This window comes from Sapajus apella, unplaced genomic scaffold (genome assembly GCF_009761245.1).
Source record: "Sapajus apella isolate SASKATOON/1434 unplaced genomic scaffold, GSC_monkey_1.0 scaffold46, whole genome shotgun sequence".
NCBI lineage: Eukaryota > Metazoa > Chordata > Mammalia > Primates > Cebidae > Sapajus > Sapajus apella.
In genome coordinates, this window is record NW_022436986.1 from 1,644,910 (window position 1) to 1,652,512 (window position 7,603).

Consider the following 7,603-nt stretch of genomic DNA (forward strand, 5'->3'; position numbering starts at 1 on the left):
TCTGCCTCCTGGGCTCAAGTGATTCTCCTGCCTCAACTTCCCAAGTAGCTGGGATTACAGTCTCCCGTCACCATGCACAGCTAATTTTTGTATTTTTTTAGTAAAGATGGGGTTTCACCATGTTGGCCAGGCTGGTCTCAAACTCCTGACCTAAGGTGATCCACCCGCCTCAGCCTCCCAAAGTGCTGGGAGTTCAGGTGTGAGCCCACCCCCAGTCCTGTGTGTCTTTTATAAGGACACTTGTCATTAAGTTTAGGGCTTTCCTGGAGAATCCAGGATAATCTCCTCATTTCAAGATTATTTCTGACATCTTCAAAGCCTCTTTTTTCAAATAAGAAAACACAGGTTCCAGGGATTGCTGTGATGGTTAACTTTTTATGTCAAATTAACTGGGCCATGGTACCCAGATATTTCATCAAACATTTTTCTGGAAGTTTCTCTGAGGGTGTTGTGGGGTGAGATTTGCCTTTAAATTGATGGATTTGGAGTAAAGTGAATTGCTTTTCATAATGTGGGTGGGCTTTATCTAATCAGTTGAAGGCCTGGATCAAATAAAAGGCCGACCTCCCCCAAGCAAAAGGGAGTTCTGCCAGCAGACCACCTTTGGACCTCATCTGCAGTATTGGCTTTTCCTGGGTATCCAACCTAACTGTCTTTGGACTTGAACTGCAACTCCTTCCTGGATCTCTCCCATCAGATTTTGAATTCATCGAGCTCCCACAATTGTGTGACCCAATTCCTTAAACTAAGTTTATAGATTCGGTTTCTACAGAAAACCCTGACTAATATAGGAGGTTGGTCTATTGAGGCCTTCAACTGATTAGATAAAGCCCACCCACCATTCAATCCACTCTACCAGTATTACCTAGAGAAATGCTTTTCAGACTTGAATGTGTATATGATCTTGTTCAAGTGCAGATTGTGATTCAGTATGCCCATTCATAATTCTGCATTTTAACAAGCTCCCAGGGGGTGCTGGTGCTGCTGGTTAGAGTGACCAGCTCATCCTGGGACTTCCTCAGTTTTAGCACTGAAAGTCCCTTAACCCAGGAACTCTCTGATCTCCAGGCAAATTGGGATGGCTGATCACCCTACTGCTGGTCCACAAACCATACTTTGAGTAACAAGGAGTTAGAGATCTCTGTAGTAAGGGAAAATCATAAAAAATTGGCCCTTCCTCAAATATGGGGATAAGTGTAAAAGTATATGCCCCGATGGATAAATCCATCAGTCCCAACATAGAGCGTCATGGATAGTGGTACATTTACTCCCAAAGGGCCTCTCCTTTCCAATGCTTTTAATTCTTTGAATTTTCTATCAGAACAGGATGAAAGCTTCAATCAGGTGATTTCTTATCAAATCCTCCCACAGTAGCTCAGCAGAATGTCTTGCCACTGACTTCATGGAGACAGGGAAATTCCTAGGCAGACTCCCTTGCCCTTCCTCTCTTAAGCTGAACATTGCTGTATACACTGACCGCTCACTTCTCTACAAAAAATAGAAAAATCAGCCAGGCTTGGTGGCACATGCCTGTAGTTCCAGCTACTTGGGAGGCTGAGTTGGGAAGATTGCTTGAGCCTGGGAGGTCAAGACTGCAGTGAGCTGTGATTGCACCACTGCACTCCAGGCTGGGTGACAAAACAAGACCCTGTCTCAAAAAACAAAACAAAAAATATACCAGCAGGTTCTGACTGTAGCCACAGAAAACTCCCTGCTTTCCCATTCAGCAAGCAGGCACCACACAGAGTGAAGATGCTTTCCCAGAGCCATCCCCAAGTGCTGCTGGAAGCCCAGATTCCTTCAGATGACCTGGGCAGGCCTGCCAGAATGCAGTGTGGTAAAAGAAACAAGTGGGCTGCCTGGGGAAAACCATGTGGGCATCCCCAGGCTCTGACTCGGTAACTGCAGGTATTCCTTGATAAACTATAGAACCATTAAGCACTGGTCTGGGCTGTGTGTGTGTGAATGGGGAATCTGTTTATTAGAATATAAAATAAAACGTGCAAACACTAAGAAGTAGAAGGTATGGGTGATGGGTAGAGTGAGAGCTGAAGTCTGGACTGGGGAGCTGGAGAAGGAAATGAGGCCTGAAGAAACTTTAGTGGCTGAAGCCAGCAGATCTTGTGTATGTAGAATTTCCATGAACTGTCCTGAAATTTCCAAGAGAAGGAGACATCTATCAAGTAGAAGGCAAAAGGGAATGTTGACCAGGGAGGCCTGGCAGTGGTAGGTAGAGCCCATGACTGGAGAAGCAAGAGCAGCACAAGGTCCCCAAGAGGTGGTTAAGAGCAGCTGGTGGACAGGCATGGTGGCTCACGCGTGTAATCCCAGCACTTTGGGAGGCCGAGGCGGGTGGATCACCTAAGGTCAGGAGTTCAAGACCAGTTTGGCCAACATGATGAAACCCTGTCTCTAAATTAGCCAGGCATGGTGCAGGTGCCCGTAATCCCAGCTACTTGGGAGGCTGAAGCATAAGAATCGTTTGAACTTGGAAAGAGATTGCAGTGAGCCGAGATAGCACCACTGCACTCCAGCCTGGATGACAAGAGCAAGACTCCGTCTCCAAAAGAAAAAAAGGCCGGGCGTGGTGGTTCACGCCTGTAATCCCAGCACTTTGGGAGGCTGAGACGGGCAGATCACAAGGGCAAGAAATCAAGACCATCCTGGCTAACATGGTGAAACCCTGTCTCTACTAAAAATACAAAAAATTAGCTGGGCATGGTGGTGTGTGCCTGTAGTCCCAGCTACTCGGGATGCTGAGGCAAAAGAATCACTTGAACCCCGGAGGCGGAGGTTGCAGTGAGCTGAGATCATGTCACTGCACTCCAGCCTGGGTGACAGAGAGAGACTTTGTCTCAAAAAAAAAAAAAAAAAAAAAGAAAAAAAAACAGCTGGAGGCCAGGTGTGGTGACCCACACCTGTAATCCCAGCACTTTGGGAGGCCAAGGTGACAAAGTGAGACCCTGTCTAAAAAAAAAAAAAAAAAGTAGCCGGTACCTTGCTACCTTCCCATCTCTCTTCTGTTATGGGGTGGGGGTTCAAAATCAAGACAAATAATGTAAACATTTTTCTCTCCAGATTTTCTTTCTTTTCCTTAACAATAAACTTATTTTTCATGAAATAGATCAAGTATAGAGGCAAAAGTAGAGAAAAATATAACAATCAAGCTTTTAAATATTAGCATTATGCTGGCTGAGCATGGCAGCTCACACCTTCAATTCCAGCACTTTGGGAGGCCAAGACAGGAGGATCATTTGAGGCCAGGAATTCAAGACCAGCCTAAGCAACATAGTGAGACCTCCCATCTCTACAAAAAATAAAAAATTAGCCAGATGTGGTTGTGTATACCTGTAGTCCCAGCTACTCAGGAGGCTGAGGTGAGAGAATTCCTTTAACCCAAGAGGTTGAGGCTGCAGTGAGCTACAATCACATTACCACACTCCAGCCTGAACAACAGAGCCGGATCTGTCTCAAAAATAAAAAAGTTAGCATTATGCTGTTTTGCATCAGATCTTATTTAATTAATTAATTTATTTAATAAGATGAAGTCTTACTCTCTCGCCCAGGGTGGATGCAGTGGCAGCTCACTGCAACCTCTACCTCCCAGCTTCAAGTGATGCTCTGGTCTCAGCCTCCCGAGTAGCTGGGATTACAGGCGCGCACCACCAGGCTTGGCTAATTTTTGTATTTTTAATAGAGATGGGGCTTAACCATGTTGTTCAGGGCAGTCTCGAACTCCTGACCTCAAGTGATCTGCCCGCCTTGGCCTCCCAAAGTGCTGAGATTACAAGTGTGAGCCACCAGGCCCAGGCAGATCTTGTGTTTTAGATAGTCAACATCGCATACAGGGAGGGACCTACTCTCTTTCTTTTTCTAAGAGGCTACTTCAGTTCTATCAGCTTCTGGTCACTCTGGCTGCCTTCTGGCCATGGAGTACAAATCCTTTTGAGAATCACAGTATATAGGTCTTTTTTCTTTTATTCTTAAAGAGTTCTTTTTTTTTTTTTTTGAGATGGAGTCTCACTCTGTTGCCCAGGCTGGAGTGCAGTGGCACAATCTCAGCTCACTGCAACCTCTGTCTCCTGCGTTCACGTGATTCTTCTGCTTCAGCCTCCTCAGTAGCTGGGACTACAGGCACACGCCACCACTCCCGGCTAATTTTTTGTATTTTTGGTAGAGACAGTGTTTCACCATGTTAGCCAGGATGGTCTCAATCTCCTGACCTCATGATCTGCCTGCCTTGGCCTCTCAAAGTGCTGGGATTACAGGCATGAGCCACCACACCTGGCTGAAGAGTTCATTTTGCCTGGTATGTGCATAGGTCTTGATGCAGGAAGGCAGGCACCGAAGTGAACGCTAAATTCCCTCCCTTGCTCAGGAAGGGAGGCAGACGCTGCCGTGAGCCGTGATCCCACTACCCTATTCTAGCCCGGACAACAGAGCCAGGTGGGTGTGTGTGGGAAGATCTGTTGTTAACTGAGGTCTGAAGAAACAAAGAGGCCTCAAGCTGTGCCTGTGTCATTAAGAGCACCCACCCAAGCACTGGCACAGTTTTTCTTGTTTATGACTTTAATCTTGTTAGTTCTCCTTTCATTCACATGTTTAATGAATTGTCCGCCCTTTTTCTGGTATGCCCTTTTAACCACGGGGGTTTATGAACCATTATTGTAGTTTTCCACGTATCTGACTTGATCTGTAGATGGGTGTTACCATACTTACTCAAATATTTCCTGCTTATTCCTGCAAAATTAGGACAAGGATCTCAAAGATTTTCTGAGGAATAAGTGAGGTAACGTATGTGTACCTACAACAGTAATTGTCAATATGCAGTACCTAGTAAATGCTTTTCCCTCTCTTTTCTAATGTCTCATAAAGTGTCTGTTTAAAATTCCATTAGAATTATCAGAGTTGCCAACAAGCACTGCAGATAGAGTTTCTGGAAACTACTTTTGGTCCATTTGTGAAAATTGCAGCATTTACTTTCTTCTGATTAGCCTAGATTAGAGTAGCTGGGATTACAGGCGCCCACCACCACACCCAGCTAATTTTTGCATTTTTAGTAGAGATGCTGTTTCACTATGTTGGCCAGGTCTCGAACTCCTGACCTCAGGTGATCCATCCGCCTTGGCCTCCCAAAGTGCTGGGATTACAGATGTGAGCCATTGCACCCAGCCTTAAAGTATAATTTTTAAAGACATACACAGTGGCTCACACCTTTAATCCCAGCACTTTGAGAGGCTGAGGTGGCTGATCTCTTAAGGCCAGGAGTTTGAGGCCAGCTTGGGCAACATGGTGAAATCTCATCTCTACAAAACATACAAACAATGTGTGGTGGTGTGGTGGCATGAGCCTGTGGCCCCAGCTACCAGGGAGGCTGAGGTGGGAGGATTGCGTAAGCCTGGGACGTTGAGGCTGCAAATATAGCATGAACACAGGTGAAGAATTTTATTCAATTCAGTTAATGAGAGCACTGGTAAGATGTTAAGATTATTTAAAAGAGAATTTGAGGAACAAAGGGCAAAGAGCAAAGATAAAACAGTTTTGCAAATAGATGCAAAACTGGTTAATGTTCTACAGTGCAATAAAATGTAATGTTTGGTGTTCTCTTTTCTGCAGGGGAGAAATCAATTGTATCTTTATCAGATGAAATTTATTTCCATTGCTATGGATAAGAATTTGCCTTACCATCAGATTTATTTTTTTACAATTTACTTTAATTCCTACAAAATTATAAAATAGCCTAGTCAATAAGAAATCAGTTAAATTGCACAACCCTATAAAATCTAAAAATCCCAGAAATTCCAATAGGCAGTGATAACAGTTCCATTGAAAGGAAACCTAGTAATCTCCTTTGCCCATTTCCATATCTTGGATAATTTTATCTGGCAATTCTTATGCATTTAGGATGTGGTCCAGGAGGAAGCTTGGAATTTTCTTACTCCGGATTGTGGAACCACAAAGTCAGCCTGGAGCTGCCTAGATCTAGACTCCTAGGCTCCTATCAGAGCTAGTTTATTATTCCCATTCACTCATTAGTGGGATTCTCCTCTCCCTGGGGCATTATGAGGGTAAGGAGAGGGTTCTTGGGCAGTCAATTTCAGTTTTAACCATTTTATTCCCACATTTGGCAATATGGCTCACTGTCCATTATTTATGGCTTCTGTATAAGCCTGTTTTTTGTTGCTATAACACATACCACAGACTGGGTAATTTATGAAGAAAATAAATTTATTTCTCACAGTTCTGGAGGCTGGGAAGTCCAATATTAAAGTGCCAGCATCTGACAAGGACCTTCTTGCTGAGTTATCCCATGGTGGAAGGCAAAAGAGCAAGAGTGGGCAAGTGAGCAAAAGGAGAGGCCAAGCTCACTTTTTTAACAGCCCACTCTCCAGATAACTAACCCACTCCCTCAAAAATGACATTAATCCATTCACGAGGGCAGAGTGCTCATGACCTAATCACCTATTTAGGCCCCCACCTCCTAACACAGTTGCATTGAAGATTAAGTTTCTAACACATGAGTTTTGGGGGAGACATTCAAACCATAGGAGCTTCCTTCTAAAACCTGTCTCAACTGCCCAAAGCCTTTTCCAAACTCTTCTACTTGCAAACCCTCCATTCAAACCAAAGAAACAATTAATATAACCTGCCTTGAAACATCTCTTGTATCACATTTTTTAACTTTTCTACCATTTTTTGAGTGTTTTTATGTCTTGTGTTTTCAATGAAGTTGCACTTCTAGAATAGATAGCAGAAATTTTTCTCCTCTACCACCACCCCATATTAGGTGTTAGATTTTTTTTTTTTTTTTTTTTTTTTTTTTTTTTACTTATACAGATGGGGGTCTCACTATGTTGGCAAGGATAGTCTTGAACTGCTGGCCTCAAGCAGTCCTCCTGCCTTGGCTTCTCAAAGTGCTGGGATTACAGGCTTAAGCCACTATACCTGGCATAGGTGTTAGATATTTTAGATTAAAGGGCTAGATAGAAAGTGTTAGAATAGAGTCCTTTCCTTCTCATAAAAATTATTTGACTTCTCAGTACCTTCACAATAGTGTCAAACCACTTACCAGAGAGTCCAAGTTCCCCCTCAGTATTTTCCACCTTCTTGTGCCAGGCCAAATGCTTACCCACAAACATCTCTGTATCTACAATCCCAACTTGGAATGCTCCTTTACTTTACTTTAGGGCTTAATTCAAATGCCACCTCTTCCATGAAGTCTTCCTTGATCCCTCTAAGTTACTACATGACTTGCCTTGTCCTCTAAAGATAGTCAGTGAGATGACGCAGGACACAGGTGTGAGGCCAGACTGCCTGAATTCGCTCATTAGATTTGTGATCTTTAGCAAGTTATTGTAGGAAACCAGAATATGCCGGCACAAAATATACCTCTTTAGCCTAAGGACTACTTTGACCTGATGATTTTGAGAATGTGCAGATACATGTGAAGCTCTGAAAACAGTAGAAATTACCCTTTTGTAAGGGAAATTTAATGTATAAAGGAAGTCTCCTTTTTTTTTTTTTGTTTTTTGTTTTTTGTTTTTTGTTTTTTGTTTTTGCTAAAGAGGTAGATTTTGTGTCGGTTGCCCAGGCTGGAGTGCAG